At 38.3% G+C, this 8222-nt stretch overlaps 1 protein-coding gene across 1 annotated transcript in view; it reads right to left on the bottom strand.

Moving 5' to 3' along the window:
• The window catches only part of SUCLG2 (succinate-CoA ligase, GDP-forming, beta subunit), a 300527-nt gene that overhangs the window by 176075 nt on the left and 116230 nt on the right, over positions 1-8222 (bottom strand). The window lies entirely within an intron of this gene.

Raw genomic sequence — 8222 nt, 5'->3', positions numbered from 1 at the left:
GGGCGTCTATGAGCAAGACTCTATGGGGGTTCTATGAGCAGGACCCTATGGGGGTTCTATGAGCAGGACTCCACAGGATTCTATGCACAGAACTCTATGGGGTTTCTGTGTTGTTGTTGATAAGTGCCACTGAGTTGATCATGACTCATAGTGACCCTATGAACAAAATATCTGAACACTGTTCTAGCCTGTGCCATCCTCACACTTCCTGACACACAAGAGCCCATTGCAGCAGTCACTGTGTCAATCTACTTGGCTCAGGTTCTTCCTTTCCTTTACTGATCCTCCAGCCTTCTGAGCATCACGTCCCTTTCCAAGGAATAAATAGCCCCTCCTAGCAACATGCCAAGGTATGTGAAGTGAAGCCGCATCATTCCTGCCTCCAAAGGACACTCTGGCTACACCTTCTCCATATCTGTTTGTTCTCTTGGCTGTCCTTGGGATATTTAATGCTCTACTCCAAAACCACAGTCCAAAGGCATCAATTCTTTTTCAGTCATCCTTATTAACTGTCCAGCTCTCAGACGCACAGCTAGTAATTGGAAAGATCATGGCCTGAATTAAACACACCTTAGTCCTCAAACAGACGTCGTTACTCTGGCTGCTGTGAGCAGGAGCTGATTCAACAGCAATGGGCCTAGTTTTATAGCCACCACAGTTAGAAGACTGCACTTTCTAAAAAGTTTCATATTGACTATTTTACAATAAATTACTAATAGCTTATGAACATATAAAAAAATATTTATCAATACCTTGAGTTAGGTCTATGATAAATCTATTCTGATTTCAAGTCAGTTCTTCTTTTCAACAATTCAGGTCAATCAATGAGCAAATAGGTAATTCTCCTCTGGTTGTCTCCACTACGGTCAACTCTGAGGATGACTGGTTTATGAGCAGTACAAATATTTGTGCACAGCACAGTATTTAACATTATTTTTTTCATTATCAACTATATTACTTTAAGTTTATGCAAACAAGAAGTTCATTTGTTTAAGTAACATTAATACAAACACTTGAATAGAGAAAATCAGCTCTTCTTAAAATCTCTGTAGGAAGCAGATTTAAAATTTCAGGAGGCATAAAATACTAATGAAGAACATGACACGTTTGTGCTTTTAGGTTTTAGGACGTAACTACTATTCACTTTCTCATATAGAGTAAGTCTAGGGGTAAAAAATCAAAAACCCACAAACAACAAAAACCAAACACATCAAGTGTCAAAAACTTCTGGGAGTTATTCTTAGAAGCAACATAACAGTATAACTTTTTAGGATAAGTGTCATTCAAGAGCCCTATTCTTAATCTTCCAAAATGTTGACAGATGTGCTCTGCATTCCATCAAAATTCTATTTGCAAGGACCAGATGCCATCTCACACAGTGCCTTCTTGATATAAATAGTACATTACTTTTTAAGAACCATTCTCCAGGAAAATTAAGACTATGAATGGAAAATACAAGAAATTTTACAAAAAGACCTTTCTAAGTGTTATTGTGCTGTGATCTAGGATAGTAAAATATTAAAGAGATTGCTCTAGAGAAAATGTAAAGCCACTGTAGGAATGTTTATCCCATGAGATTAGTCAAATAAAAGCTGCATCAACGGGTCACATAAAGAATGCCATCAACACTTCCCTTCCACAGTCCCTTTGAATAGTAAACTTTTAACTTCCTCCACTCTATCTGACCACCATATAGGTTTTTAAAAAATTACTTAGTAGGGAGCTCTGACAGATCAGTCAGATCTGATTTGATGGTACACTCACACAAAAATAATAAAATAAAAAAAATTACTTAGTGCAGAGAGCTCTGGTGGCCTAGTGGCAAGAAGCTGTGCTGCAATCACAAAGGTACACGGTTCAAATCCACCAGATATTCCGCTAGAGAAGGAGGGGCAATCTCCTGTGTCAATAGGATCCAATTCAACAGTACACAACAAGAAAGAAAAAAAATTACTTGGTGCTATTTAAATGTGACATGAGAATGCATATGATAATGTATTAGAAATTGTGCCTCTTTGCAGATGAAATGATGAATTATGCAGAAAATCCCAAAATATTAAGAACACAAAAAATCCTCTTGAACTTGTAATAATAAGCACAGAGAAGACCAAAAAAGGTAACAATCACTGGATTTCTAGTGGGAAAACAGACCCCAGACTTGAGACTCTGGTACAATTTATAGTTGCTACAAGAAATAAAACATCACACCCATGTTTATTGCGGCTTTTTTCACAATAGCAAGGAGTGGGAAACAACCTAAGTGCCCATCAACAAACGAATGGATAGAGAAGCTGTGGTATATTCACACAATGGAATACTATGCTGCATTGAAAAATAAGGAACTCATGCAGTATTATTCAAAATGGAGGACAATATGCTGAGTGAAATACTTCAGTCACAAAAGGACAAATACTGCAGGGGGCCACTGTTGTAGAACAGGACTGACATTGGGGTTGGGGGGAAACTGAGAAAGATGAGATAAATAATGTATACTGCACTGAAACATATGAGGGAGAAAACTGTTTAAAAGGGATATGAGATTAGGTACTATTGTCATGGCAGGAGTCCAGAATGAAGGCTGCATAGTGGTGTGGACTTGGGGGGAGGAACTGTTTAACAATGAAAGAATTTTTCTTCTGCTTTTCAAAGAGAAGAGCAAATTGGGGGGAAGGAGGGGTGGGCAGGAAGAAAGTGTAACAATGAATGAATGGAAATCCTCAGTCTCTGTAAACTTTCATTAAAATTAATAATAATTAAAAAATTTATAAAACTAAATAAAATATAAGGTAGAATGTTAACAAAACACATATTTAATATACTGAAAACTACAAAATGCTGATATAAAGAACAACAAACAAAAACCCTTGAAGAACTAAGCAAACAGTAAGACACATGAATCAGAAGTTTCAACATACTTAAAATAGCAGTTCTCTCTACTTTGGTATGTTGTTGTTAGGTACCATCAGGTTGAGTATGATTCACAGCAATCCTACAAACAGCAGAACTGAACCCTGTACTGCATTGTGCCATTCTCAAAATCTCTGACATAACCTGAACCCACTTCTGCAGTCACGGTGTCAATCCACCTGGAAGGGGCTCTTCTTCTTTTTCACCAACCTTCTACCTTCCCAAGCAACAACCTCTCCTAACAACATGCCCAAAGTATGTGAGATGAAGCTTTAACATCTTTGCCTCCAGGCAGAACTCTGGCTGCACTTTCTCCAAGATATATGCGCTTGTTCTTTTGGCAGTCCATGCAAACATTCAGTACTATTCTCTGACACCACAGTTCAAAGACATCTATAATTATTTTTTCATCCGTACTTATTGTCCAACTCTCAGATGCAGGATTGATATGAATCTGGAAGAACTCAACAACCATCACTTTCACATGTTTAGCAAGTGATTGAAAAGGCGACAGCCTGAATCAGATGTACCTTAGTACTCAAACTGACATAATTGTATCAGATCCCAGAAAAAGTGTTTTTAGAGAGAGATAAGAGTATTCTAAAATTTATTTAGAAAATCACAGGGACAACTAAGATAAATTCTGAACATAGTAAACTGAGAACAGTCTATCCAACTTAGAGTTACTATATGGCTATAGTAATTACTATATTATACTATACTATTCCTGTAATTGGGGCTGGCCTCGGGTCTTGGAGACTTGGAGTCTCCAGCTACTCTGGAAGTTGGCTGGTGGCTGGCAGTTGTCTCGATGGTGGTTTCATCCTGATGACGGTCAGGCAAGAGAAGTTTGGTTGTGTTTTACTGTTCTTTTTCCCCCCCTCAAAGGTGGGTGGCCCTTAAGCCTTAGACTAAGGGTAAGGGTGGAGCCCTGCTTGAGGGTGTAGACTTAAAATGTATTAATTTTAGAAGAATATTCTTTAAAAGACACAGCAATTATTTGTCTATTTGCTGTACTGAACAACTTGAAGTTGCTATAATGCTGGACACTATCCCATAGTAACGTCAAATATCATAATGGTTATTCATTATGTACAGTGATTGGATGAGCTTCCAGACTGACTCATGCTGGGAAGCAGGAGTGGCATCCACCTAAACTAGGTGTCTCTGGACACTTTACAAACTCTCTTATAAATGTACAGAAATTATGTTAATCATAGAACAGAGTTCAGGTCTTTTGTGCAAAGCTTACTCTGAGTCATATTCAACTTGACAACACTTAACCACTGCTAAATGAGATTAGTGCTGCTATATCCAGAGGAACATTCTTCCACTTTGAACATCATTGTCAATACGCTGTATGAGGTAACCTGGGTTTGCTATGATGTTGAACCTTGTGTCATGGGGATATCAAATACCAGAATGGTTTCCCATTGTGGACAGAGTTTGGTGGAGCTCTCAGTTATAAAATAGGTTTGGAAGCAGGAGTGGCATTCACTTCCTAAACCACATGCCTCTGAAAACTCTATGAACTTGGAGAAACAATGATAGCTATGGAAAGGCATTAGATCTTTTTGTTCATACAGTCAATATGTGTTGACCTCAACTCGACGGCAATCAACAATAACATTACTATAATTACTATATTATATAAGATATATATTGTTGTTGTTGCTGATTGCCTTCAAGTTGAGCACAACTCTTAACGATCTTATAAAACAAAAGGCCTGCAGTCTTTCTATAAGTATCGACATTTACCATAGTTCATAGAGTTTCTGGAGGCATGTTGCTTAGGAAGTGGATGCCACTCCTGCTTCAAAATATATTATATGCTATATTATATATACTATACTCGACGGCACATAACAACAACAACATATTATATATTTACTTCACTACTATATGGCTAAAGTAATGAAGATTGTATGATGCTGGTAAAGGGGCAGACATATAAATTAATGGGACATAACAGAAAACCCCAAAACTGACTCACAAATAACGCTTATTTTTGATAGCGATGCAAAAGTAATCACTGGAACAAAGACAGACTTTTCCACACATGTTAATGGAACAGCAAAAGAACATCCAAGACTCACATGTCATATCAAAATGAACTCAAAATGGATGGCTGGGTAGGGAAAATAATGAGGAGAAAACCTTTGCAATTTAAGTTAGTTAGTTAAGGAAACAATTCTGACACATGCCAGCTAGATTCAAATTCATGGTCATCTGAGGGTGGATTCAAACTATCAACCTTCCAGCCAGAGCTGAGTGCTCAACTTCCTGTGCTATTCAGGTTGCCCAAACCTGCGTTAAGCTCGTAAGCTGATCCAAAATGGTCAGTTTGCCTCCTTTTAAGATTTACAGCCTTGAGAACGTGATGGGATAGGTTCACTCCGTCTGACACAGTTATTACAATTAAAGCCTGACTTGGTGACAATGTGTGTAGGCAAGAGCGAGGGAAATAGTTCTTAGACTTTATACTAAAAACATAGTTCAAAGAAGGAAACACTGATAGCTATGACCAAAACTAAAAGATATTTTAAAATTAATTAATTAATTAAAAGATCTTCCCAGAGCTCATTTGGTCTAAGCTCATTGGTGCTCAAGGCCTCAAACCTGTTCCTGAAATGGTTTTGAAATTCGAGTGGAATAGACTTAAGATCAAATTTTGGTTCCCGTGCACTTGATTTAATTTTCCTCAACTTCAGCTTGAACTTGCATATGAGTAGCTGGTGGCCTGTCCCACAATCAGCACCTGGCCTGGTTTTCACTGCTGATATTGAGCTTCTCCACCGAGTCTTTCCACAAATGTAATCTATTGGATTCCTATGCATGCCATCAGGTGAGATCCATGTGTATAACCTGCGTTTATGTTTCTTATAAAAGGTATTTGCAATGAATAAATCATTGAATGTGCAGAACTCTATCATTGTATCTCCAGCCTCATTTCTCTCACCGAGCCCCTATTTTCCAGCTACTGAACCTTCTTCTCTGTTTCCAACTTTTGCATTCCAGTCGCCCATTATTATCAATGCATCTTGACTGCATGTTTGATCAACTTCTGACTGCAAAAGTTGGTAGAAATCTTCTATTTCCTCCTCTTTAGCTCTAGTTGTTGGTGCATATATTTGAATGATAGTGGTATTCACTGGACTTCCTTGTATGTGTATGGATATTATCCTATCGCTCCCCACATTGTATTTCAGGATGGATCTAGAAATGACTTTTTTAATTATGAAACCAACCCCATTCTTTCTCACCTTTTCATCCCCAGCATAGTTAATTATATAATCGTCTGATTCAAAATGTCCCATGCCAAGCCATCTCATTTCGCCTATACCTAGTATGTCAATATTTATGCGTTCCATTTCTTTCTTAACAATGTCCAATTTTCCTACATTTATGCTTCTCACGTTCCATGTTCCAATCACTAGTACCTGCTTACAGCTGTTCCTTCTTCTCTGTATTTCCGTTTCTAAGATCTCAGTCTCAATTGCCATGTCTGCTAGTCCAAGCGATAAGTCTAAGTGTGCTCTATTGTACATAGGGTTTTCGAAGGCCTGTCTTTTCAGAAGTGGATGGCCAATCCTTCTTCCTAGTCTGTCTGTCTCAATCTTTAAATATATATAATAGTATCTGACAGACAAGTATTCCACAGAAAAGAACCGATGAAAGACAACTGTACTCTCAAGAGTACTGAAAAGCAACAAAGTCAGACTGGAGACTAAGGTGCGCCTGATCCGGGCTACAGTCTTCGCAATTACGTGCTATGCATCAGAGAGTTGGACAGTGACTAGGGTTGATAGAAAGAGAAGCGATGCCTTTGAGCTGTGGTGCTGGAGAAGATTATTGAATATACACCATGGACTGCTAGGAGAACAAACAGGCTTGTCCTGGAGAGGGTGAAGCCAGAATGTTCCCTGGAGTCAAGGATTCTGAAGCTTCATCTGACATATTTTGGGCATGTTGCAAGGAGGGACTGGTCCTTGGAGAGGGACATCATGTTTGTCAGAGTGGAGAAGCGGCAAAGGAGAGGAAGACCTCTGATGAGATGGATCGATTCTGTGACTAGAGAGGTGGGAATAAGTGCGTTTGAGATGGCTCGGTTGGCACAGGATAGAAGAGCATATAGAGCTCTTGTACATAGGGTCGCTATGAGTCACAAGCGACTCGATGGCACATCACAACAACAACAATTAAAAGATAGATATCACCAAAATTAAAACATATTTTCTGTGTGAAAGACCTTGTTAAGAGGATGAAAAGCATTTATATATCACATGGCTGACAAAAGAATTAGAATCTAAAGCTACTCTCAAAACTCAACACTGTCAACAAAACCACAGATCAAAGGGCTGTTTCTGCCCAGGGAGAACTCAATGTAAACAAAAAGGGAGAAGACAGAGGAAGAATAGGGAAAGATGTCTACAGAGGAAGTATAAAGAGTGTTGCTGCAATGTGAGGATTGCAATTAATACCATAAAACAAAATCAGTATGAATGACTGAATAGACAACAAATTCACTCAGTAAACTTCCACTCGAAGCACAACGTGGTTGTTAACTTGAATAGTAAAAAAAAAAAAAAATTCTAATTAGACAATGAACCAGAGACATTTCATCAAGGAGTATGGGCAGATGGCAAATAAGCATATGAAAAGATAGTTGGTATCACCAGGGAAATTCTCATTAAAACCACAATGAGATATCACTACACACCTTATCAGAATGATAAAAACAAAAAATAATGCACCAACACAATACAGCAAAATGATGCATGTTTGTATCTGAGAGATGGGATTACGCCTCTACATTAATTTTCATTCTTTCAGCTTCACAGTAGAAGTCAATGGTAACCCACAGCAATCATCCATAGGGTTTGGGAGCTTTTCCATCTTAAAAGGAGGAAACGCCCATCTTTTGCCCTCAAAGCTGCTGGAGGACTCGAACAGTGAGAGACACACAGCTTTTTAGTTAGCAGGCAAAACCAGTATGGACTACACCACTATAGCTCATTCCTAAGCACAGAGTATTTGAAAAATATCTTTAAAAAAAAGTATCATAATGACAACCTCAAATTCTGGTAAGGATGAGGAAAAACTGGACCTTCCCTCCCCCCACTGGGAATGTGAAATGCTCTGACCATCCTAGCAAACGGTTTATCAATTTCTGAAAAAGACTAAATATAATATGCCTACATACAACTACCATCTGACTAAACAATTATACTCTAAGGCATTTATCCCAGAGAAATAAAAACTTATGTTCAAGTAAAAATAAAATGTGTGCAGAATGCTTACTGTAGTTTCTTTTG

The sequence above is a fragment of the Elephantulus edwardii genome, unplaced genomic scaffold (genome assembly GCF_000299155.1).
Source record: "Elephantulus edwardii isolate Elephantulus edwardi_28Jun2011 unplaced genomic scaffold, EleEdw1.0 scaffold00177, whole genome shotgun sequence".
Classification (NCBI taxonomy): Eukaryota; Metazoa; Chordata; class Mammalia; order Macroscelidea; family Macroscelididae; genus Elephantulus; species Elephantulus edwardii.
The sequence above is the reverse complement of the archived record's forward strand: the minus strand, read 5'-3'. Positions and strand labels throughout refer to the sequence as shown.